Below are 27,054 nucleotides of genomic sequence, written 5' to 3' on the forward strand. Positions count from 1 at the left end.
AATTTGCTGCAAGTGGGTTTGCCTCCATAAATTGCATTCTTAAGTTGTCAAAACCACAATGGAGGCAAGAGCAGCGGCTTATTTTTGCATATTGTGTTTTGGAGCTTCGCAGCCACTACCCAAAGGAAGAGTAGATATTGTTGTAATTCATCTGCCGGGTGGTTGAGGGGATAGGTAGCATTACAAACAGGTAGGAAGTAATTGTGCTGTCTGTCATGTGACTACCTTTGCCATATCAGCAGGCACTTTTGCAAATCCAAAGCATTTTGAAATCCACCCCCGAATTCCTGCTTATCAGCACAGGTGGGGGGGGGGGGGGGGAGTCTGAAAGGCAGAGGTGGAAAGCATTGTAAAGTGTTCCGCAACCATATTATCTAAATCTCTACATGACTTTAGCCTCGCCTGTCATATTCCAAACCTGGCAAACTGCTGATATCTTATTCAGGTCATAAACTGAAAGAGAGGAGGGGTGAGTGAGAGAGCCGCCATATGTTAGATTACAGCAACAAAAGGGGATGAAAAATGAGCAACGACAAAAAAGAGTTTCTTGGTTGCTGTTGCTCGGCTAACGTGATGTAAAGTCTATTTCATGCTCTGGCAAGCCCCAGGGGGAGAGGGCCATTTTTAGAACCAGAATGACCTATATTTTTTTTAGAAATAGGAGGGGGGGGGGGGATAGATTTGGCCAGTGTTGAGGGTGGGTTATGAATAACAACGTGTGAAGCTGTGTCCGGGAGCACTCACTTGTGTGCACATGGCCTGTTGTTTTGGGGCTTTTCCGGGTTTGGCTGGGGCTCAGGAGAGCGCTCTGAAGACTCTTTGTGAGCGCCTCCTGGTAAATCATCACTAATGCAACACAGGAGTTGCTAGAAGCAATGTTCCTGTCAGGCTGCTTACATCCCTTCAACATCACTCACATCTATTATGCCTCATTTAGATAGCGTGCTGGTTCGGATGCTTCTTTAAAAAGCTGCGGCACACTTCAGCCCAACACAAAAATCAACGGCTTAACTTATCCGTTGTTTGAAAATACGGCTTTACAGCGTTCTTGACAAGGACCAAAAGGCAGCATCATGGGGGTGGGGGGTGGGATGGGGGGAGAGTAAAGATGTTAGAATTTTTGGAAGCTAATCTGGTTTTAGCTTGATCGTCTGCACATTTTGACATCAGAAGCTATACTTGAGCTCTCCCCATGGTCTGGAAGGAGAGAGATAGTGAGACAGAATTTATTGAAAAATAGCAGAGTGTGAAAACAATCTTGTCACAAAAGGCCAAGGGCATTCAGGACATGCCACACCTCTTTAACAGTTCCTCTTCAAAGTGCAGCTCAGGAACATCTTTATTATGGGGGTGGGAACACTTCTCGGGCAGTTATCATCAAAGCTTTGAGCAGAATTTGATGATAGCTGTATGAATAATACCTTATACATTCAGCATGTGAGGCATCGGCTCCAGCTCTCCATTCACTTCATGACCTTTGAAGTTCATGAAAATGGACTTTTGATTTAATCCCATATTTGATCAAATGCTAATTAACGGCATGTGTCAGTCACTTTAGGTCTAGCATTCAGCAGTTTGATACACACGTTTTTCAGAGGAACAGAAGGCAACCAACAGAGCTCCAAATAGACCAAATCATTTGTGTCCAAATGAGAAAAACATCAGAATTACTCAATATGTCAAGAGGCACTGTCTGGAAAATCATTGCGACATAAACCAACAGAGAAGTGCGAGGAACAACAGTCACGTGTTGAAACTAACTAACAGGGAAGTAAAAGACATGTACAGGACAGTGACCGAAACTACTTATTTCTATTCCACCTAATATGACTTTGTCACCTTGTTTAAATGGTGATTTTACAGCTTCAAAATGAAAATTCTCAGTTTTTCTTTCCCAACTTCCTGTATATACCAGAACAAGAATATGATTTTGGTTACTGTTGACTCCGTGAGACCTGTACTGAATTCTCACGGACGTTTCATCGCAGCAGTATGACCCCTCCTGAGCCTCCATCCCTGAACTGTCCTCCCTTATTTTTATATTTTGTTCCACATATACTTTCTGACTGGGGAAATGTGAACACCTCCTTACCTTTTCACCTTCCCACTGGCACACCTACTGTTGCCCTTCTGTCTCACACATGATACCAGCAACCTAAACACACACACACGTACACACCAAATGGAGCCGTGCTGTAACTCCCTGTCCCAGCTATCGGGGGGAAGAGGTCAGCTTCGCTATCAGGGGAGCTTATCCAGCAGGAGACCAGCGTGCTCACAATCCCATTACCCACCCGTGCTGCAGTTTAGACCCACATTATCATCTGCCTTGGAGGGGCTTGCTTGGACAGATGATTGGAACTCCTCATCTCCCCAACCCCTCCTCACTCGCCGCCCCCGTCTCCCCCGGGCACATTAGCTGACACCCAGGGCTATGATTATAAACATCATTTATTCAGCAGACTCACTTATCCAAGCTCGCATTCATCCCTGCTAAAGACAAAATATGATTCACCATGCAGATCAGTAGGAACACCAGGAGTCTAGATAGCAGAGAACACCAATCGCACATCCTCGCCCAGTGAATCATATTCTGATGTGCACATCTGCTCAAAATTGAGGCTTTATTTCACTGGGTCTTTTTTTTTTTTCCAGACGTATGCAGTGAAGCCAAGATAAGATCTCTGTTTCAAATCTTATCAGTCGCCATATGGTATGCCATGACTCAGACAAGATGTAATAAGCATTTAGCAAGTTGAAGATGATACTAGGTGACATTTGCACTGATTGTGGTAACCGTTGGCGCCTCCACTTCAGAGGCAGCCTGCAGAATGTTAGCAGGGAGGGACGCTACCGCAGCCACAGCTACATCACTCTAGATCAGATAAATCACACTTCTCTATATACTGTAAATATAGTCTGGATTGCATGGATGGAAAATCTCCTAACCTACTACAGCATTAGGCCTGTTGCTTTCCCTTCACCTGCACTGCCCTAGTCCCTGCACCCTAATGATATGCTTAGTTTCCTTGTCCTCCAGACCAAGGAAATGACGGCAAATCTGACATGAGCCTGGACCCAGACCAAGGTCCTTAACACTCTCTTGAGGCTATATTTACTCCTCTGTGACCTCACATGGCATCTCCACTATGCCTGTGAAAAGCAGTGCTAAAATCCTCTGTGTTTTTTCACATTTGCCCCTCAGGCTGCTGCAGCACTGCAGCCCGGCTCACTCCGGAGGCATCCATCACTTAGTAATACTTGAGTGGACAAAATGGAACATTTTCTCTGATGGCTGTCCGCCCCCGTTGAGTGACATTCGGCTAAAACCGATAGCGTGATGGAAAGTTTCACTCTGGATTCTTTGCTGAGGAAATGAAACATACAACTAGTTGCAGCTAGTGCATATTGAAGCAGATAACCTTTAATATAATGGAGACTGACTCTCTCACTATACATACACCCTGTGGGAAACATGATGAAATTACAAGTAGTCAAATTGATTTATTTCCAATTGAGCCAAGTGACCAGGCAGATTGTGAAAAAAAAACACATATCCTTCCTTGATTTTGTACTAATGTGCATTTGTTTCACAAACAAGTGCAAAATTGAAGAAAAGTTGATTATGGCTATTCAAAGATTCCCAGCTCTCTACATCTTTGATTTGAAACAATAAAGGGGTAAACATTTCATAAACAATGCTTGAATAAACACTAGACACTCGCATCCATCACTGGGGTCAATAGTAAGCTCTGAGGCTATTTTACTGAATTATTGTTTTTGAGTTTTTGATTAATGTTCTAGATATTTTTACTCCAATCAAACAATCGAATGTGGGAAAAAAGCCAGTACTAAAGCAGGAAAAAAGATGACTGCCTAAAAAGTCCAATAACATCACTGTTTGGATGCAAAGAAAGACTTTTGCACATCCACAACTGATAAAAATAGAACAATTTACCAATAGGTTCTCTGTGTGCAATATCAGGTTGTAACTCTTCTTTCAGTCTAAATGGTTACAAATATTAGTGTGGACACCACAGCTTGCCATTGTCTGGGGTTTTGGCCTGTCTGGGAAAGAAATTGCAAGATGATATCTGAAAAAAAAATCTCCATTCAGAAGCTGTCCTGTCCATCTGCTGGGGTCAGAACTACAGCTATTATGCTCAGCCTGCTCTTCCCTCCAGCCTCTCATCTGCCCACCAGCCAGTCTGACACTGTGTGGATCGTGGCATGCTCCACAGATGAGAACTAGCATGTAGCGCACGCTCGCGCCATGCCACTTCCTACCATGCTGACAGAGACTTCAAACAACTCTGTTAGTGCTCCACAAAGGGATTCGCCAGACGTCAAAGCAGCCAACAAGGAACGACAGACTATTATTCCCACAGTTTCCCTAGTCAGCTGCTGCTGCACAGAGATTGTGGCTTGCATGTGCAAGCAGAGCACTCCAGAGAAACTGCATAATAAGCAATTCAAAGCTGTCGTTCGAATGCTGAGACATGATGCACACAGGCCTACAGCAGGCTGGACAGCAATTTGTTGAGTAGATATGGTGTCTGACTGCCAAGTTTTGCCTTTTCAGTGTATGTGTTTGAGAAAGAGAGAGGGTGTGTGAGTGTTGAGACAAAACATGACCCCTGTTTTCCTCCGCCAACAGCCCACACATTTATTTTATGGCTCCCTTTTGGCTTTAAAAAAAAAATAGTGTGAAGTTGAAAATTCCTGTGAAGTTGAAGAAATCAGCAATTCTTTTTCAACATGATAACTGATGCGTGTATTTTTATAGCGGATCACTATCATTTATTATTATCATGCAATCCTGCTACGTCAGCATGACCGTGATTTGCTTATCTCTGGTCAAATGTGAGTTCCAGTTCAAAGTTGGTGTTTCATTCTCCATATCTTGGTGTCAAAAACCGTGTGACAATCAGACCTGAGGAGAGTGAGACTCCAGCACAGAAGAGCAAAGTGCAAAAGTCTGAAAATGAACATGACACTGAATAAATTGGATCTCGACCAGCCAATCACAAACTGTGCAGCAAGGAAAAGGAGAAGAAAAAGGTGTTGAAAGTAGCTGCAGTCTTCCCTGAGGTGGATAATTAGGACCATACATGATGATACTGATAGATGGTATTTATTACCCTGCCTGCACATTTGCCCTGACAAATATGATTGCATTTGACATATGATTTTAAATGTTTCACACATGAAACCTACGCCAGTGCTGGGTTCATTTATGCAAGTTTCACACACATAGACTTCCTCATTTCTACAAGGAAGAAAAATATCTGTGTTGAGTCTGTCTTGACAATGTCATGATAGATTTAACGATCTGTCTAGTCACCAGAGGCACAAGTTCCTACTTAGTTAGAAAAAAGGGTGAACCAGAAAATACAACTTTTGTCTGCCTATACGAGGATGCATTAGCTGTCGAGTCTGTATGCTCTATGATCTGATCTTGTTTTCACTGTAATCCAGTGTTGAATACATGTTGAAGTGCCTTGGCTTTGGATGATTAGATAATGTATGTATGGACAGTGAACCCACCACAGCCACTCTGAAAGCATAACACAAATCTTACCAGGTTATTAATATTGTCTTACAGGGAAAATCTACTTTGGCTAACATTCCTACATGCTGCGATAGTGATGCAGGAAATTGCTAGACTGTTCACAGGTCAAGGTACGTGTGGGAAAGGTGTGATGTAAAAGTATATTTAATACAACTTTAATCAAGAGAGAGCTGGAGTCGGTGGAAGCATAGTTTCACTTCCACTGGTCATGAAAGGTCATAAAAGACAGAGAAAGAGCTGCGGAGAGGGGGAGGAGGGCTATTTTTACTCACAGATAACAGAGCAAATAGAGGAGAAAGATACTGTATAAAGGGCTGGATACATCAGTTCTTTTTGATGTCATAATCTCAGAGTCAAAAGAACTGTATATTTGTGAGGACAGTGCACATTTCCCTGTAGTTTTGCTGTTGCATATGTGTTTTTACGGCCAAACCATTCTCAGTATGGTTTGATATGTAGTTTTATCTCCTCCATATGTCCATATAGTATTGTATATTCATGTATAATAGATGCAGGAATCTTTACTTATTAATCCAGATACTGGGTTAGTTGTTGGAGGGCTCAAGGGACTCTGACCAATTTAATTTTTGTTTCTATGTGTGCATATGCACGCATAAATGCGTGCGTCTGTGAGCGAGAGATGAGAATGAATACGGCCTATTCTCTTTATTGTATCATTAAAAAAAACATTAAAAAAAACATTAAACCTGAAAGCCTCCACGATCTGAATCTCCATCAGAGATGTGAAAACCAGTCAGGTTACTGTAGCCAAAAAACAAGAGGCAAAGATATTTCCATTATTTCCTCCCGGCACTTGCCCTTTCACGAGGAGAAATAAAAATGTCAACATCGATGTGTCACACTGTATTAACTTTTGTATTGAACTGATCAATCAATTGATGCTGGTTATTGTAGCGTGGCATATTCGCTCTGCCATACTGTCTAAAGTTTGTAGGAATCAAGTATGAAAAACAAGTTGTTATGGAACTTGACTGGCTTAGATCCACAGTTATGAAGATGGAACTAATGATGTACTGAATGTACAAAAGATTTTTATATAGAGGAAAATATGAAGCAATTCACAGCCTGAAACTGATGGTGGACAAGCCATAGGGAACAGTGCATACAATGAGTTTGTGTAGTGTTACATGGAGATTAATAATTGCTAGTCCAGTAATCAGATACACTTTGGGTGATAAGATAGGATGAGATCAGAACATAACACTTCAAATTAACTGAATTTATTTCTCTTTATTTGAACCTGTGGCAAATAGGGATTCACTGCACATCCAAAACCAATTGATGAGGGGAATGAAGGGTATCATCAGGAAGACGCTTGAATGAGATGAAATCTAATGCTGAAATAAAGCAGCACAAAGGATTAGATGTGGCTAGGTACTCAGAGATCGCAGGAAACAAAAGGATTAGCCAGAGAGGGGGATGTGGGTCACACCCGGCAGATAGTGAAACCAGCCAGTCAGCTTGCCCCGAGGCCTTCCAATAATCCACCGTGGACGGTGAGGGTTGTGTGGACCGTGTCCCGGGTGAAGGGAGGGGATGGTGAGCAGTGGGGTCACATTTTGGGGGTTAGTCAGGGTTTTGTGGCTTTTACAGGGGAAACATCTGTCCGTGGAAACCATTCAAAGGCTTTTAAATTGTATTTTTTAAAGAAATGGCTGTGACTTTCATGGAGTTGTCTGGAAAGTCGTGGTTTTCCTGGGCCATGCACTTTGACCCCCAGCTTAGCGGATAATTCACTAAGAAGACAGGCTGCCAGACTGGCAGCCGATGAGGATTATACCATTAAGCTTCTTGTTAACCCTGTGGCACGAAACAGACCTAAGTAACATGAGAGATGTCTACAGGGATGCATGTTGAGGATTCCCTCGTTGTGTCTGGAAAACGGATAAGAAGCATATTTACAGGCAGGTTGAGTTCTACCACTTTGTTTATTTCTGATTTGCTCCTAAAAATTACCCTAATTATCAAACTAAAATCCTGTCACATTCAGGGATAAAGCTCATAAAAGGAGTCTAGAATACTGGGATTTAGCTTCTATTGCCATTAGAGGATAAGTAGGGGTAGATGATATCATGGCGTGGTAATTACTCTGACATGGCCTCTCCAGCAGTCTCAAAAGACATGGATTTTCCTCAAACATAGGAAGTAAGATGGGGCTACAGATCTGATAGGGTGTCATGGCGGGAAGCAGCCAAACAACCTCCTCTTTATCTGATGGGATCAGTGGGAGCGCAGGAAACTCAGTGACCTACATCTCCTTCAGACAGACATCTGTTACCTTCCATTCCACACCCTGGGCCAAGTGAAAAGCACCAATTACTTTGATAAACCACTTTCACAGTGGCCCCCTCACAGCTACTGTAACTTTGAATGCTCAGGTGGAATATTACATTCTGTTGTCTGGAGAAATGGGCACAAAGCGTGATTTTTTGGAGAGGATTTTAATCAAATTTTGCCATCTGCAGCGCAGGGATAATTACAAGATCCATGATGGCATGTGGTGCAGGCAGGGGCACAGGACAGAAGGAGAGGAGATGATTATTATTATTGTATCATCTGAATAAGATTGGTGTGTTCAGTCTTGTGTTCTAAGCCCTGGAGGTCAGGGTATAAGAAAGAGGATTACAACCTAGGAGCCAAGTAGATTAAACAGCGGCTGACTCTACTGTACTCCGCTCAAACTCATTCCTTCATCCAGACTCAGATCAACACACACAGTGGTTACAAAACGGTTACGCTGATTACCACAGGTCACATTTTGAAGGAGCTGTAGAGTATGTAGAGTACGTGTGTGTGTATGTGCAGCAGAATGTATTCACTCTGTAGCAATCATCAGCAATAATCAAAGGGAGCTAGCTGTTCAAAGAGAACAATCAACCAATGCTGTGCTTCTACGTTGGCGCTGCCTGATTGTGCCCTACTGATCATGCAATCAATAGCTATAAATAGACGTTGGTCATTGCTGGAATATATTTCTAAAAATATGCACAAATATCATCAAAAGATGGGAGTGATGTTGAGTCTAAAAAACATGTTTTTCATTAAGATGAAGAAAAGTCATTCCAAGAAGAGTAGATGAGACTTTATAAAGAGTAGAAAACAAATGAGATACTTTCCATTTTTCGTCATGCTGAGAGACGAGGGAAGAGATGATATTCTGTTCTTTCTGTCCATTTTAGACTTTTCAGCTCATCTGAGCGGGAGGGTTTGTTAAAACCACCACGACGAGGCATGTTTGCAAACCTCTCTCCCTGCTCACTTGAAAAAATAATTTCATTAATGAATGACTAACATGCGCCGTTTTGCTCGTGCACTTTGCGTGGCCTCCTCAAAACAACCTAAATGCCAGCCATCACACGGTGAGTTAGGCTATGTGTCACGCGTGGGAGTCTGGGAGCAGGAGAAGTTGATGCATCTGAAGTAGGAGGTGGATCTGGCCTCTCAGAGGACGTGAGAGAGTCACACCAAGGATGACATTTTCTGCTTTGCATCATACACAAAAGCGATTCACAGTGGTCTAGCTGATGGGATATGCTATCTTTCAACTCTGCAATTTAACAAGCTATGATGAAATGGCAGCATGGCCTATGGGCACTCAATAACACAAGGAATGCATAAACAGAGTGAAGCTGCATGCCTCGAGGCTGATAATAATAATAAGATGTGATGCCAAAGAACTACAATTGAACAACCTCTTACATTATCTCTCTTCATCCAAGGCCGATCTCCCCTTAGGTCATCCCTGAAGTGTTACTATAGCTACCCTGAATGCCTATAAATGGCTAACCTAAACACTGGGTATGGCAGGAATTAAATCCATTATGTAAATGAGGTGCTGTTACTAAAATAGTTCAGTGAAAAGCACTGGAACCATGAATTTCTAATGCTGTTTTGTTACAAATTTGTTATAGAATGACTTGTATTAGGGTATTTAAAGGGTTAAGACATTTAGAGGGGGTATTGTGTATATGGAAGGGAAGTCTGAGCCATGGTAAACACTTCAACACACTCAAGCGACTTCTTATCTAAGCATGGCAAGTGTGAGGGTTCATCTTATTAGACTTTCAGAAATAGACTGGAGTGAATCTCTCCCCTCATATGGAGAGATTGGCAGTGCAGTCAGGAAAGTGATTTCAGCACTGCATAGAATTGAATTGCTGGGGGGAGGCTGGTTAAGCAAGGGGTTTAATTTGCTCTGGAGTATGTATTCTCATACTGATATGCCAAAATGTAATTGGAGTCGGTACAAGAGCTGGTCGTTTTCATTTGAGATTTGAGGGTGTTCATTTGTGGTTTGAGATTTTCTTCCGTGCGAATGGTATCGTCTAAACAGTATGTTTTACCCTGCGTCTACTAGATCACAGTGCATGCTGCAAAATGTAAACTTATTTGCGGGAATGTAATTTTTTCCTATGGAGATACTATCTTATCTGGTGTGATAATAAATGTGTAGCTACCACAGGCAACTGTACCTATTTATTCCCCCAATACCAAAGCCAAATACACGTCCATGGCTTCTGATTGGCTGGGGTCGTGACATATGGAGATGAATGTCAGTAAACACTGGTGCACACACTGAGTCACAGCCACTTCCCACACACCTCTCCCAGTGTGATTCCTGTGTAATGATCTGGGGAGTCTGGACAGCCGTCTGCTTAGCCGTAGGGTGCTGAGCTGAGTGAGAGGAGGAGAACGGGGACAAGACAGGAGGAGAAGGTTTTCTATTTCATCCAGGCAACACTCTCCATCCTGTGCAAAGATGTGAGAAATTAACAAACACAGCCGCCTGTGGAGAGGAAAAAAGGTTGAAGTAAAAAATCTTAATAAATGACAGTGGTTCACTAAACTTGCTCAACATCTGTCGCTATGATAAGAAACCACAAAGAATCATCTCACTGTGACTTGTGTGTGTGATTTCAGTTGCGACATCTTTACAAATAAAAATAACGTGATTGTTGTGTGAACCGGTGACATTAATGATATAAATCCTATTATTCTAGATGAAAAACAGGAAGAGGAAATTCCTGCGGTTTACTGATGCAGAAACATGAATGCCCTCTGTAGCTCTCAGTCCCTTTATGAATATTTTAAACACATTGTTACAGTGAAACCAAAGACATTAAGGATAAAAAGACATCAACTTGATCTTTTTGTGAGGTCCGGACCCTTAAGACCATTCAGTAGAGTTTAAAAGCTAAGTCCTTCTTGAACTCGCGGTTGTGAAATCAGTCAAACGGAAGCACATCAAACTGCCGGCTTAAGTAGGCCACTCCTGCTGTGTTGTTGCTTTATTTTTGTGCTCCGGCCTCACACGTACTGGTGAAGCTGTTGGTTTAGCAGGGGGAGAGATTGTGATATAGATCAGAGACTTTGGAAGTATTGACAGCTTCCCTTTACTGCACCAAACTTTTTTTTGTTTTTTTTAATAAAGAATCGGTGCTTAAATTTGTCTGACTTTCATTTCTGTCTTTCATATTTCCTCACAACATTAAAATGTATGCTTTCATAGCCTAATGATGTGATTGTCAGAAATGATAAGTTTGTCTCCTGCTCAAAACACTTCATGCGTCTTTCACTAAGTACACAAATAGCCAGACCGGTGCGGTTCGCGTCATCTGGAGAATAAAGAAAGGCTCCTTAGCAACTTAGCAAGAAAAACTGTTGACCCATGTTAACAAAGTTTAACACAACATATGCTGAAGTTTCCATGCAACAGCTGAGTTAACTACACCTACCTAGTTTTCTATTTTCGCCTGTTTTCATTTGCCTCACGTTCTGTTTCATGCAATTTATTCTTGACATGTAAGGTTTTGTTTTTGATAAGAGCATGCATAACATAGGCTATGCCTCATTGATATGAACCATTTTTTATTGTTTTAATAATAAAAACGCCTTTTGAACATTTAAATCTTACTTTGTAGTTTTCTTAATAGCTGTATACTTCTCAAATTGTTTGAAATTAAAGCCTTGGGTTGGGCTCATGAAAAGCTTAGTCTAATCAGTACTGCTGTGTTGGACAGCATTGTTCAGGATGGGGCACCACAAAAGAATTGATAACGGTGAGATGGGCAAAGTGGTCCATATTTACAGCACCCGCTCCCAGAAAATAGTTCCAACATCCCTGATATTGATGTTATAGATGTGCTTCCACTTGGCACAGCTGAATACTGAATGCCAAGTGTAAGCAGTGATAACTGTGCATGGGAGACCTCTACTCACCTCTGCAGTGTCCCCCCTTCCTAACATGATCCTCGGAAGGGTGAAGACCAGAGTGACATGTGGACTCCTTCACTTGGATATCATGAACTTCTTCACTATCATGTGGATACAGAGAAAGATGGAGGTGAGAGTTTGGGGTAAGAAGCTTATTGGGAATACCAACCCACTATCTCTGGAGAAAAGAAAAAAAAACAGGAGCAGGGGAGGATAAAGACGAGGAGGTTGAAGAGGAAAAAGAGTGGAGGCGGGGATGCAGAAAAAAACCCCAAACCCTCGAGGGCTCTATAATCCAAAAATGAGAGAGTTGTGACTTGGAGACACTCAATCTGACAAGATGCATTAAAGCAATGCAAGAAAAGGAAGAGGCAAAGCCAGATAAGAGAGCTGCTTCCAGGAAAAATAGAGAGATGGGATGATGAGCTGGAGATGTGACAAAAGAGATTGTGCTGGAAACCAGCCATCAACAGATCCATGAAACAATGGCACCATCCTGAGCAAAACACACAATCACTGGGATTATGCTGTGTGACACACTTTCATTCATCCTATCTGTGTGCTATGAACCTTAAAAGAACATGTTATGTTTCCCCATTACAGCCCCAATCCATTTTAAGTAAGTCTATAAATTATGGGCCCACACCATTGATTGTTATGGTGCTATTAATATGAAAATCTCTTTAAAGTCCTCATATGACAGTACATCAATATACTGTACAGCTTGGCTTTGTAACATACAATAAAACCAATAAAAGTCAGCTTCATAAACATCCAGAGACATAAATGAAAGGGATAAGGACAGGAGGGAAATGAGAGAAAGAACCAGAGTTTCCAGTGACTGAGATCATCCAGAGGCTGAGCACAAACACTCCAACAGGCACACTACCACTCACACGTTTGGTGGGTCCCTATCTAGCTATCTTAAAGCTAGTGTCTGTGCAGGTGGTACATTGGTTGTTAGGGGCCGATAAACACAGACTTCACAAAATATCACAAGGTCAAATTCACATGAATGACCCAAGGTGAAAACAAGTTTTTGAAATGCTAAAATGCCAAAGTTTGCAGGTAATATTTACAGGTTTACCATCTTAGTTTAGCCTGTTAGCATGCTAAGATTTGGTAATTAGCACTAAAAACAAAGTCCAGCTGAGGCTGATGGGATTGGCATTAGTTTTGCAGTCTCCTGGCAACCTCACTGTGAAGATAAAACTCTCACTGTGTCTAGACAAGAACTAGTCACGCATATAACTTCTTGTAAAACTCCAACTTGTTGTTTTTTCACTTTGTTTTAAGTACGGATTAAACAAAAAAGATATGTTAATTTATGAGCTTTAGAAGTGCTGGTAGATAGATTTTTCTACCCTTGGGACAGAGCCAGGCTAACTGTTTCCCCCTGCTACCAGGCTTTATGCTAAGCTAAGCTAACTCCTCTTAGCTGAGGCTTCATATTTAACGAACAATTTTTGAGGGTTGTATCGATCTTCTCATCTAACTTTCGGCAAGCAAACAAGAAAGCATATTTTTTAAAAATGGCGATTAGTAATATCATGGTTCAGTGGTTTTATGGCTTACAGGATACACTCCAATTTCTGTATGTCTTTGAATTACTTAGACCCTTCGTCAGGGCTTTACTTCAGGTCAATAATTTATATTAATAGGATTTTTCCTTGGCAGGCAAGGCAAGGAAAGGCAATGAAAATTAAAGATACACAAGGCACACATACAAATCTTTTCACAGTGACATGGCCTGAGTTAGCTGTCTTAAATAAAACTCATATATGATTACAGGGATTAAAGCAAGAAAAGATTTGTGAGCCTAAAAAGTTGTCCAGGAGGAAATATGTACAATGTATTGAATTAAATATTATATGAATTTAAAACTGCTCTATGCCTGAAATGAGAACCTTAACTCCTGTGATTATTTCTTGATCCACATGGAAGTTCAGAGAGGAGGAGTTGTTGTTTTTCTCAGGGACACTTCAGCGGCCTGGAAGTGTCAAAAGGAGGCATTGAGCTCAAGCCTTTGGTTGCAAGACATCCTTGTGCACCACAGCCATTCATCCAGTCATTTCCTCTACTTCTGCAAAGTGGCTAATATTCCAGTTTTGTAACTTTAGAGGTCAACATCTACTTTAGTTCTTACAATTATTTTAATTTTGTAAGAATCTGCACTAGTGGAAACAAATAATAATGTGAATCCAGCCACAGTTCTGATATAATTAGTGTTTCAATCCAAGTATTGGGAATTTTTTTGGGTCTCCCATAAGGGAGCAGGATATCAAAAAACAAATGTTTGCTTTGGATTGATGTTAATTCTGGACAAAACCACACACATACAAAAGGAAGCCGACAAACCGAGCCTACGCAAAAGTTCGCAGGAAAGGAAAACAAACATGCTGGGTTTGAGGGTCAGGCTAGAAAAGCAGTATCATTCTGTCAAACCATTTTATTTACTCTGCCTACATGGTTAGAGTTGTTGATGTTTTATGTGGGAGCAAGAGAATTTTTAGTCCCTGTGAAAAGATGACAGTAGAGACTCATTGCCCAAAGAGCAGCGTGTGTTTATTCCAGATAAATCTTGCCCACCTCCGGCATCATTTTATATTAATTTGAAGTGGTGGATTTTAATGAAAAAAAAAAAAAAACTGTTGAGAGAGAATGTTCAAATTAAATTGGTGAATATTTGATGCCACTCTTATGCTGGATATTCCAATTTATTATGCAATTATTTGATATGCAGACTTCCTTTTGAAACACAGTTACATATTTCATTTCTTGAGTGCAGTTGTTTAAACAGCTTCCCCTTGTCTTGGATCTCATATCTTATTAAACCAGAAATTATAAATGACAAGGAAGACGTTACAGGTGGATGAAGGGACACTACACTTAAAACGACAAAAAGTAGGAAACAGAAGGTGAAATGAAGTTTCATGCTGTCTCAGAGTTAATTTATTATATATATATATATATATATTACAATCTTGTAAGACAAATCAGATGGAATGGAAACAGTTTTGTAGAAATGAGGCCATACAACTTAGCGCTTTACATCAAGGAAAAAAAGTAACAAATTGTTTGGATGACTACACTCACTGAACGCACTCGTCATCAGTGTAATCTTTTCCCCAGCACACTGTTGTTGATGCAGATCTGGCTGTCGGTGACATGTGGAGAATGTTTTGCATTCATTCCTGCGTGAATTGGTGTCAAAAAGCCTTGGAGGCTTCTTAATCCTTCTACATCAAAATAGGACACGTTTCCCATAAATTACAATGGTGTACTCGCATAATTACTGGGCCCCCATGTTACATAAACAACTGGATGATAATGATGAGTTAGGATCCTTCATCACTTGTGCGAATATGTATAACGTTTGACTTTTATGGTGGGTTTTGAAGGGTGATGTATGGCTCTTCTGGGTGAATGTACACTTGCTAAAACTTGCTAAGGGAACTACAAGTAGGTGTGTAATAGTCAGAAATAGATTTTATTATTCTTATATTTGATCTCATATCACCCTTATCATAAACTACAACATTGTGATTATTCTTCCTGGTCATACTGGCTGTACAGAGATCTCATCCTAACACAAATCCATTGTAATAAAAGGAGGATCAACATCTCTGTGTTACTATCCTTCTACCACAGTTAAGCGAGGAAACCCTGTCTGGGGAAACCAACACTATCGCTACATAAAAACATGGATGCTGGACAATTCTGCAAAAACCCAGTTTATGTTCACAGCCATCTTTGTAATTAAATAATCCTCGCCCTCTACAATATCTGCACATGGCAACTAAGATAAAGTTAAATATCCCTTCCAGACATAATAAGGACATAATACATACTCAGCTTTGAATAATAATTCAGTCAGATATAGTTTCTCCATAAAAAAAATTCATTTACCCAGTAAGAAATGATTAGAATTACATCTATTCTTTCTTCCTCAGTGAATCTAGGAATATGGAAATATTGTTAAATTCCAAATTTCAACTGCGGGACAAAAGATGGAGGTTTTAGGTTTCCACATCACACTTGTGTAAGTTGTATATTGGACCATGACTGACAAAATCACCCAAAATCATCTTGTATGTGCACACACTGAAATTTGAGGTGAACACAGAGAAACTTTCCCCTTCAGCAGATGAATGTGAAAACATCCTTCTAGTGTCCAACTCTGCACATATACTACATCATTCTGTACAAGTAAGTAAAGTAACAATAAGTAAAAAATGTTTTTGAGTGGAGGTGAACTTTAAGATTAGGGACAGATTGTGGTAATGGAGAACAAAGTACGGTTAGACAAAACACACAGCATGAAAGTCTTTTAACATGACAAATTTGTGTTATGTCACATACAGTATTGCAATATGTCATATTGTCAAGAAATCCAAAAACTTGGTGTGCAACAGTCTGTATTTACACAATTCCTGTCTGCAACATCTGTAATCTCTACTTGTGTGTGTGCCCTTTAAATCTGGGGAGTTTGTCGCAGCACAATGTCAAAGTCACAGAGCACAGCTGGAGCTTTGAGAGACTTAAGTTGTGCTCAGAGGCAGTCGCTGGTTTTGTAAGATGTTGAAGGGTGACATCAGCAGTCAGTCACTGTCTAGCACTTCTTAATAAAGCAATAACCACCAAGGTGAAATAATGCACGTATTACTTTCTCTTCATAAATGAATCCACTACAGTTATTCCACTTAATGAGCATTTTGCTGCTTTTGTTTATCTCTCCAAAGGAGGATCTTCACCCTGTCAAGCAGGAGGGATTGATCTGTTTTATTTCTGATATGTCCCTCTCACCTCACAGCAGCTGGTATTACATGTTACTGTCATTCTTAAATGATAAATTTATGCAGTGTCACGTCTTACGGAGAAATTTCAATACTCAGGCTTTCCAGGGGACCTGATAGGTGTCCCTCTCTCACAAGCGATATGAATATCAGCCAATGCAGAAAAGCATGACAGATTTTTGTATAATTACTTGTGTACAAGGAAGAATCCAGAGAATGTTGGCATGCATCATTAGCCGCAGCAGATACATGGGTACAATCTCTGATTCATAATTTGCAGTAATAATGCTCAACAGTGTTTTTTTTAACTGATTAATTTTATCAGCATCTTTATGCTTCTGTAATAAATAATCAGCCACAGCATGATAAATATTGGACAGGAAACATGAGGATAGTACGCCTAATAAGAAGATACCATAGATTGAAAATATGAGTAAAATATGTATTATAGCCTGAGGTTGAGTCTTTTCTCATCTACTGTAGTCTTTTTAGTATGTACCATTAAAAGAAACAAGGAAAATCAAATTCAGCTCACCAGGCAAATGCAAAAGTACCTTGCTCAAATCATTTTGAGTCATGACAAATGCATGGTCCCTGAATCTTAAGCATTTTTATTTCATCAAGCATATTAGTTTTGCTAGCTTTACAACTCTGCTGGGAAAGATCGTAAATATTGTGATGATATTCTGGCACCGCTGAGAGCACACTGACACCATGTTGAATAGCGGGATAATGGACATCGGTAGTTGGCCCTAAGAAAAAGATAGGGGCTTAGTCACACTAATGCAGACACCCATCTGCAAACAGAGTCCATACATTATGTCTAGGCAACAGCGACGCACACACACAAACACACAAACACACACACGTGCACACAGAGTTTTCATGATGTGCTAAATTTTAAGCACTTTATTTATATCCATCAAGCTAATTAGTGTGCACAGGATCCAAATACAGAGAGGTTCTTACAATGTTTGGACAATTATAAATACATAAAGCGCCATCTGCTCGACACTGCCAGGCTACCAGTGGCAGCTGAGATGGAGCAAAAATTTTGCCAACTACCTACTTAGATCTGAGTTACCATCATATGAATTTATAGGCTGTTGTAAAAAACAATGATTTATGTCAACTCAACCATGAGAGTTACGGCCTCCAGACAGCAGTTGTGAATACTTTCTACATTAAGACCTTAACAATGGCTGTATCCCCCGCCATGTTAGGCTGTTTGTTCAACTGTGGGAAAGTATTGTAAGTACACAATTGGGCCCCCCTTTGTGCTTAATGATCATTTCTGTCATAAATAATAAATGAACGTATGAGGCAGCAGTAACACAGTGTTTAAGCCAAGACATAATGGAAAAGAGTGACAGCATCATAAAAGAGTATCAGTGAGGCCAGTTCAGTGCAGATATTATGTCGCAGGGCATCTCAGGTTATAATCTATGTGGTAGAAGTTGTTTATTTCAGTTATCCTAATATATTTTTGGCCTTTTGAAAAGTATCTGGGATCACGGATCTTCAGATATTTACTATTTTATTTATTTTTTATTTAAAAAAAATGTTATTATGTAACCCACCTAGGGTTCAGAGTACTCAAACATATTTAGGACCAGTATCTAAGTCCATATGAGAATGACAGACACAATAAGCAACTGGAGCCAGAGGGTACTTTCCACTTAAAATATATTAAAAGAGTTCTGTAGAAAACAAACAAACAAAAAGTTTCCTCTCTAAACCAACAGTCTAGTGTTAATTAACCAGTGGATACCGTAATTAATGCACTGCAGTGCAACAATAACACTGTTTGAACACATGACATAAATCCCATGAAACTGGTTACTTAACATATTTCACTTGCAATAGAAGAAAATGTCTCTGAAGTGTAACAGAGTTTAGGATTCCTTTGGTCTGTTCATTTAAATTCAATGTTGTTCCTTTGTTGTGGTCAATTCAGCTGGCTTCAGTCAAACAGGGTAGTCTCAAGTCACTTTCAGTTCCAAAGTGCTCTTAGGTATGTCAAAAAAGTCAAGTCATGTGGGGCTTTAACAGTCCTACCACACTGGTATTTTCAATGAAGGAATGATAGGTCTCCTCCGTGGGGCAAAAAGGTGATCTTGGTCCAACTCCTCGGGGTAAGGAGGTGATCGGGTTCAATGGTGGCTTGCCATTTCCGTCATCAGGAAGAATCCAAAATTTAAGGGTATTTCCAGGGAATCTCAAAACCTACCCTGTATAAAAACAAGGCTATTACAGTACTATACTGAGTAGTGATATTCCAGTCTGCATAATGAATATCACATCAAAATTCTCAAAATACTACTGTGACACAATAGAGATTAAACTCATGAATTATTTTTAACTGTACAGCATTTCCTCATATGGAATATTTTAAACACCAATAACCATAACACCAATTTTAGCTTTTAAACCATGAATTATGGTTATTAAACCTTTTAACCATGAAATGGACATGTATTTCTCTTTAAATCATAAACTGAACAGCAGCACAGCATCATATTTCTCACTAACCTCACATTCTTATATTCAAGGTTATATTTTAAGTGCATATTCAGTATTCTTAAACATGCTGCATATTATTATTAACACTGGCAGTGCATATCACTGCAGCCACAAAAGTACAAAAGTAAACGAATCCAGCACTCATATTTTATATTATCAGGTTATCAATGCAGAAATATGCTGCTACAACTAGACACTTTAACACTCTTAATATCACAGCAGTGAATATAACGTCAAGTTCACATATATTAGCAAAGAAAACAAGCTTTCTGTGGCGCCTGGTGTCGACATATAACACCGGGGCTAATAGTGTTAGCCGCACTAGCCCAACTCAGCTAAACTCACCAAGACAAAAGAACTCCTGGCGCACAGCACCTTGGATCGCCTCTTTCACTTCACATAAATGTCGTCTCAAGGTATGCTTAGCATTCATAAAAATGTAATCCACTACCAATTTGTTTAAATTCAACTAGTTTCTAACTCGATTAGCACGTCTACTCCGATATTTCCTTTTTTCTGTACTGTTGAACTTCTACCTGTTAGGGGTGGGACTTATTTCCCCTGTCCAATCAGAAGTCTGCATTGCCTGATATAACCAATCAGAACCGAGTTTGAGTAAGATAACTGTGACTGACACATTGTTTAAGCTAACAGAAAATAATGCTCGAAATAAAATAATCTTACAGAGCCCAGTTCTCTACAGGGTTACAATTACATTAGCATTGTTTATATTTACGTTACGGTGCTTCATAATTTGCTTTGAAGTGGTGCCAGCTTACTACCTCAACTGAAATAATTTGAAATAGACTGAGGTGATATAGCTTTCAGTTAACAGGGGGCAGCAGTGAGCACAAAGCGACGGCTCTCCAGCCAATAAGCGAGGAAGAAATCTCGCGCCATCTTGGTTTGAACTTGCGTATTTTCTTGATTCACCTGTCCTGTCATGGTTTCCTATTTTCAAAATTTCTTGGGGTAAACAACTTTGCTGGCAGAGATTGACTGAGATGACTGCTTCACACACAGATAGCTAGCCATGACTTGGCTAATTACTGAAACGGAAGTCATTTGGAACCTTAAGTTAAAAAAAGAGGTTTAAAGGACTAGGAAAGTTTGGGAAAAGAGGAAAGCCATGCTGCTTGAACTGCATTACAAGTGAAGAAGAACACACCTGACAGCAGAGGACCTTCTCAGCTTTCAAACAGATGGAAGAAGAAACTCCTACAACGCCATGAAGGACGATATCTGGAAGGGCTGCATTGACGCATGGAGGACTTGAAATAGTAAGTGCAAGTATCTTTTTTTTTTTTTTTTTTTACTGTTACTGTTTACTGCTGTTGTGTGAACCGCTGTGCCATGTCTGCGTGGCCTCACTTGTGTCTGTGGAGCTGCAAATTACACAGTAAGGCCACTGAGGTCAAGCTTGCACTGTTGAACTGTGTTTTATTGAACCAAATGTGGTGGGAAAACTTATGTATGTTGTGACCTCGCTTGTGTCTGTGGAGCTGTAAACTGTCAGACTATGTTGTCATTAGACCCACTAAACAGTAGGTCAGTCTCACAGTGTTGCATTTTGTATTTATTAAATTGGTGTGGTTGGCCGGATGAGGTTATTTAGCCTAGGTTTTTACAGGAAGGGTGTTATAAATTCTAGTTTTTATTTTCATTATATTTGTGTTTTGTAGCTGCTGTCGCCAGGCATAAATACTTGTGACTTTAGAATTAAACCCAATTGATCACACTGGAGTTTATTGGTCATATTGGGGGATAAGAAAAGAAAGCCAGATGCATTACAGAATATTTTTAAAGGGACTCTTCACCCAAATTAAGTGGCATCTTGGTTTTCCTTGGGTTACAGTGACTTAAATGCGATTAACCTGCATTTAATTGGTCTAAGTTGTGTTATTGCTACCTCACAGAAGTTCACACACCCTTGCATGCTTTTGTATTTTCAATATTCATCTGATAAACACCTTTTCATTATCAGAGGAATAGCCTATGTGCTCTATGTAGATATTTATCTAAGATAGTGATATTTGGCTGTTTTGACAGAAAATAGTAGAATGGAAATAAACAAACTCCTAAAATGTATTTCACTGAATGTTCAGGGGAATAGGAACATTTTGGACATGAGGAGGTTTACCACCATAGAGCTGAACAAAGTAAAGGGCAAGGGAACATTTATGGCGACAGGGGAGGACCTTTTCAACTCTCAAATGGATGAGAACATTTTCGACGCCAAATGTACACTCTTGCAAAAAGGGATTGGTGCATGATGTACTTTGCTCCTCCAAATGGTAAGTGCAAGTCACTCTTTACATTATGCTGCGTTGCTGATTTGTGTTGTATTGGCCGCTGTGCCGTCGACCTCCAAATGGTAAGTGCAAGTCACTCTTTACATTGTGCTGTGTTGCTAATTGTGTTGCATTGGCCGCCGTGCCATAACTGCACCTATGGTATGACCTCACCATGTGTTTGTGGAGCTGTAAGCATTTCTTTCTATAGTAATTTCACATATGTTGCCTTAGACCAAGTCATTGTTTGCATTATGCTTCTGTTATGTAGTTCTTTTTGTACTGTCTTGGCTGCTGTGCCATCACTTGGTCCTATATTTTGACCTTGCTTGTGTTTGTAGAGCTTTAAGCTACAATGCCTAATATGAGGTCACATTCATATCGTGTTTTGTGACAGATTAATAGAATGAAACTCTGTGAAACCCGATAGAGTTTATTAGTAATTTGGGTAATTGGGTGGCTGTGGCTCAGGAGGTAGAGCGGGTTGTCCACTAATCGGAAGATTGGCGGTTCGATTCCCAGCTCCTCTTGTCCGCATGTCGAAGTGTACGTAGGCAAGATACTGAATCCCACATTGCTCCTGATGGCTGTTCCATCAGTGTGTGAATGATTAGATTCCTCTGATGGGCAGGTTGGGACCTTGCATGGTAGCCCCTGTACCCATTCAGCATATGAATGTGTGTGAATGGGTGAATGTGACTCGTAGTGTAAAAAGCGCTTTGAATGGTCGAAAGACTAGAAAGGCGCTATACAAGTACAGTCCATTTACCATTCCATTTAATTGGCAAGAAAACCCAGATGTAATCTTTTGTGTAGAATTTCATGTCATTCGGCCTAGCTGTATTTGAAATTAAAGGGTCAGTTCACCTTAATTACAAATGATATATTTTATAACTTACCCTACTATGAATCTAGCCATATTCATTTTAAAGTTTTGTTTTCATGTGCTGAGGTTTTGAGATATCTGAAACTTCTGCCACAGTGTTTTCTGCTCTCTTGCATGTTCCTTGGTTATGAGAGTTTATAAAGTCTTATGTAAATTTCTGCTCTAAAACCTATTCCATCTACGTCTATTATGAGTAAATCTGGCTTTCATAGCAGCCAGTAACTACCCAGCCACTGCCCTGACATCACTTAAGCTGTGTACCCCTATCGCAGCCCTGCCTGCCTTGTTGTTGCAGTTACTAGTGGTAGTCGGTGTAAATGACAAAACAGTGGAGGAGATAGTTGTTTGTTTCTGCTAGAAGAGGCGACTTTGTATTACACACCGATATAGAGCTGCTTTTGTGATTTCTACATAAGTGCTACAGCACTTTTTTAGTTTATCAACGCAAATGTTCCCTTTTGTATGGCTCTTGTCATAACACAATTGTGCTAAAAATGACTCAGAGAATTGGAATTTTGAACAAGACTGTGTGCCACCTGATATTTTGAAACAACATCGATGGTGCCAAAATGTCCAGGCTTGGCCAAACAAAGAGAAACTGGAAGCATTCGCTGATTCCAAAGGGATTATTATTTCGTCTTGTTGAAGAAGTGCAAAAAGCAGACATTTCTGATAGCACCATCAATGGGGATTTCAGGCACACACACACACGTACTGAGAGGTGTGAGAATGCCAAAGTGGACATAAGGAAAGTCTGCAACCCAAGCCAGTCAGTATGAGCCAATGAGTCCACATGTCCACTTATGATACTACCAGTACTTGACATTGCTACACTTGAAAATGTGCATGTTTTACAGGGGCATGTTCCCATAATTTCACAGACTCATTTCCGTGCTGCTGCATGCCTTAATTTGCACCTGTGCTTAAAAAGAGATGCATAATAATTATTGGGAAAACTGAAGGCAGCAGGAATTAGTTTCTCTGTTGTGCTGGTTTTCTTTCCGTGGTGAAACCGTAGACGGTATATGGGTGAAACAGTTGGAACTTGGGCTGGGATGTTTTATGAGCAGACGTCAATCAAAAAGACACCTGGCAGTTCATTAGTCAACGGCTTTCTCAGACTGCTTTAATTTGCATAGACAACTTGAGCTCTCCTTTCAACGTGTCCCTCTTGCCGCTTTGCTTGCAAATGTTCAGCGCTCACCTTCCCACAAGCCTTTGGAACATAAGTACACATGTCCTTGTCCAAATGAATGGAGGTTGTAACTTTGCATGCGAATTTTGTTGCCAGTAGACTTTCACCATTGGCTTTACTTGGATTTAACCTTTTAAACCCCGCTGGACCCACTGGTCTGTGTGTGTGTGTGTGTGTGTGGGGGGGGGGGGGTTATCATTAAAATGCATGGAGTGAGGATGAGTGCTGCTCAAACCCACAGACATTTATTTCAAATTCTAGTCACGACACAAATATTTCCAAAGACATCAAATATGCGAGGCTGAATTGCAGGGAAATGGGTATAAAATTATGCACATGAGGCATCTTGGGTTGACATACTCAAAAGACTATTAGAACAAATTGATAAATGTTGTTGTGCAGTGTGAAATAACTAAACAAGGTCCAAGTGATTTTAAAAAGTGTATAAAGCTTTTACATATAAATTAACTTACGTTACATTCAAGCCCTTGCCAAACGACGCTGATTAAGCCTATCACCGCCAAGTAAATCTCTTTGTATTTCACAGTATATGGAGTTTTTAATCTGGTGTTGGGTTTGACATTCCTGCGCTGGCTGGATGAATGCATGAATGCTGAGCCGGCTAACTTGTGGTTAGCCCTCTGCTAACTTGAATGGGGATAAAATAATTTAATCATGCGGCTCTTCTAGACTTTCCAAAATGTCGTAAATCGGACTGAGTGGATCAAATTCTGATAGTGAAACGAGTCATTTCATGGGGGTTGTGTGACGCTCAAAACAATTTATCCACTTTTTTACAGCTGCAACAGTAGTGGCGGAGTAGGCTATAGCAGAGCCTTTTTATTTTCTTGTTTATGTACAAAAGAAAAACCTCAGTGAGAATTCTTGAATGACAGGGTGCTCACACAAAACGGATACTTTAGCAACACGTGAAACTGCCAAAGCAACTAGTTTGGGTAATGTGACAGTGTTTTTTTTAATCAGGAAAAATATTACTATTAAGGTATCCCCCTGCAGATTATTGTAAGACAGCTCATTAGTGGATCAGCTGTTCGTTCATCTCTTTTATTTGGAGCACAGTAATGATACGGCTAATGTTACTCATTGTTCTTGTCATGTTGACAACTATCATATCACATCCCTACATATTTTATAATTTCTATGTGTATAGTGTGATACATGTGTGTTGTCTTGCCATCATACAATCAATATTAACTGTATGAAGTAGGCTTATGTACTGTTTGCAATAACTTTTCACAAGTAAAATTAAGATTTAAGGCTCTCCCTAGAAATTCTTAATATGATGGTGCTGTCAATAAAAAAGTGTATTAGCAACATATTTTGTATATTGGATGCTAAAATTGCAAAAGAGCTGCATTTAACACACTATTCTGGAAGTGCAGCAGTGCTACAAGTATGGTGCAACAACATTGTTCCACTTTTAAAAGAAAGCTTTGAGGATTATGGTCTTTTAAATGTGAAACATTGCAGCTAAGATAAGCTAAGATGTGAGGATTTATAAGTTGAAATGTATTTTCCACAATAATATGACCTTTGCGTCTTTTAATTAATTGGATAATCCTATGTAGAATAGACTGGACTAGTTGATCAGAGTGTGCTATTTAGCAAGAGCCATTTGAAATGTGTTGTCTTGACAAACTGACCTTAATTTAACTCTTGAAGATGATAGGAGCGTGATCATGAATTGATTTGTTTCAGAACTACTTTCAAACATTCAAACAAACACAAGTGTGAAAAGCTTTGAGTGTAAGAAGATTTTAGTAAAAAAAAAAATAAAGGTGTTGTGTCTGTGATATGGAGATTGTTTCTTCACGGATAAATTTCATTGAAGGCAAAGGTTCAAAATGCACAGTCCACCAGTGAATTAGATTATTTCTCTGTATTTATAAAACCATTTTGAGTGTAACTCACTGTTTCTAACCTTTTGAAATTTCATACATTGTAAGTTCAGGCACAAACATCATATGAGAAAGTCGATTTTAAAGTGAGACTTGTATCCTCTCTCCCTCTCTGGAATTTTACACATTTTTTGTGCATTTTGTTGCATAGTGAGTTGCCGAGCCAAGACTGACAGATGCTCTGTTGACAAGACAGCTGCCAGCACTCAATCCAGCAACTGGGTCAAGTCCTTCTGACATTCATGACAAGTCCCTGGCACAATAGCTGTGCCACTGTTCCCTCAGGCACTGTAACTTACCCATGTGTCACCTGTGCTCTGTGGAGGCCTGTGAGAGGACCTTAGGGACCTTGTAGATTCTCCTGTGGTTCAGATTTGGCGCTCACATGCCCGTGGACAGTAGAGGAGGCTTTCCCATATAATTAGGCTCTGTGCCATCCAGGGGCATACAACCTACGTTTGCCGTTTAGGGATGAATATGACTGCTCCTTCCCCATCCTTGCTGCATTATTAAGGGTGACAGGACTCGTTGCAGAGTGTCTCTGCCATTCTCTTTGTACTGCTTCCCCAACCCGCTACCCCCCCACACCCCTCCCCCAGCCCTCCTCGACATCCCACCGCCACATGTGTCCTCTGTGAAATGGAAATGCCGCCCCATTAAAAACCGTCAACCTGAAGCAGATCACTGCTGCACTTATGCTAATGTAGACACAGGAAAATATCACACAAGGAGAGGGAGAGGGGGAAAAAAACTTGGAGAGGGAAGCAAATCGGATAAAAAATTACCAGTTTCACTTGAGGGATGAAAGTATAGTGTCTCTAATTGGAAATGAATACTGTTGTAGTGTGTAGTTAGGAAATATTCACAATTGTGCAGGAGTTAGGGTGGGTTTAAAGTGAGAGTTGAGGATGCACTAGAGAGGACAAGAGGGAGAGAAATGGGAAACACAGACAACAGCAAACTTGGATGGGAGATAATTAGGCCCACAGTTTGCCCCTGCATTGAACAGCAGAGGCATCAGCATACATCAACATTTGCAGTTGGTCACAATATTGTGGTTAGCAAGTACACAGGCTGGATTTAAAGTTGTTTATACATTTTTATGATTTTCATTTATTGTAAGTTTCTGGGCTTATGTATAAAGTGGTGTCTAGGCAGTTGTCCACTGCTTAAGCACAAATACAAGGTTGTAAAATGTAGCCTTGGCTGCCAGGAAGTAAACCTTACAATCACTTAACAATTAAAATCTAACAAGGCTTTAGTGTACAAGTGGTGCGTAAAATTACAGCAGAAAATAAAGGCCCTCTTACAAATCTGTTTGGTTGCGTCTTGGCAGCCTGGGATCAGCCCCTCTGTCACCAGAGAGAGTGACAGTAATGATAAACTGTAATCAAATCTGCTCTAGCAAGGGTCTGCCTCATTCCTCACTGCACATAATGGGGAGAGGGGAGGAAAATTAAGTGTCCCTTTGATCCATGCGGCTGAATACTGAGTGTGTAGCAAATTAAAAAGAGATGCCTGCTGCACCTGCCTGGAGAATTGCTGCCAAACAATACAGTTTTTTTAAATACTCTGACATGCTTGATTGTCAGTCTTGGACCTTAATTTTCTCTAAACGCAGCGGGCGTGTCTCTTATC

General features: G+C 40.3%; 2 long non-coding RNA genes across 3 annotated transcripts in view; one reads left to right on the top strand and one right to left on the bottom strand.

The window, feature by feature from the left end:
• Positions 1 to 17,482: 17,482 nt before the first annotated feature.
• On the bottom strand, positions 17,483 to 20,047 carry LOC122972165. Its single transcript, XR_006399661.1, has 2 exons — positions 19,471 to 20,047; positions 17,483 to 18,833 (listed from the first exon to the last, which is right to left on the bottom strand). It is a non-coding gene; the product is annotated as an uncharacterized LOC122972165 (long non-coding RNA).
• A 6-nt stretch (positions 20,048 to 20,053) lies between these two features.
• Positions 20,054 to 27,054, top strand: part of LOC122972166 — a 309,118-nt gene continuing 302,117 nt past the window's right edge. For both annotated transcript variants that reach the window (XR_006399662.1, XR_006399663.1), the window contains exon 1: positions 20,054 to 20,405. This is a non-coding gene — a long non-coding RNA (uncharacterized LOC122972166). The remainder of the gene's footprint in view (positions 20,406 to 27,054) is intronic.

The sequence above is a fragment of the Thunnus albacares genome, chromosome 21 (genome assembly GCF_914725855.1).
Source record: "Thunnus albacares chromosome 21, fThuAlb1.1, whole genome shotgun sequence".
Lineage (NCBI taxonomy): Eukaryota > Metazoa > Chordata > Actinopteri > Scombriformes > Scombridae > Thunnus > Thunnus albacares.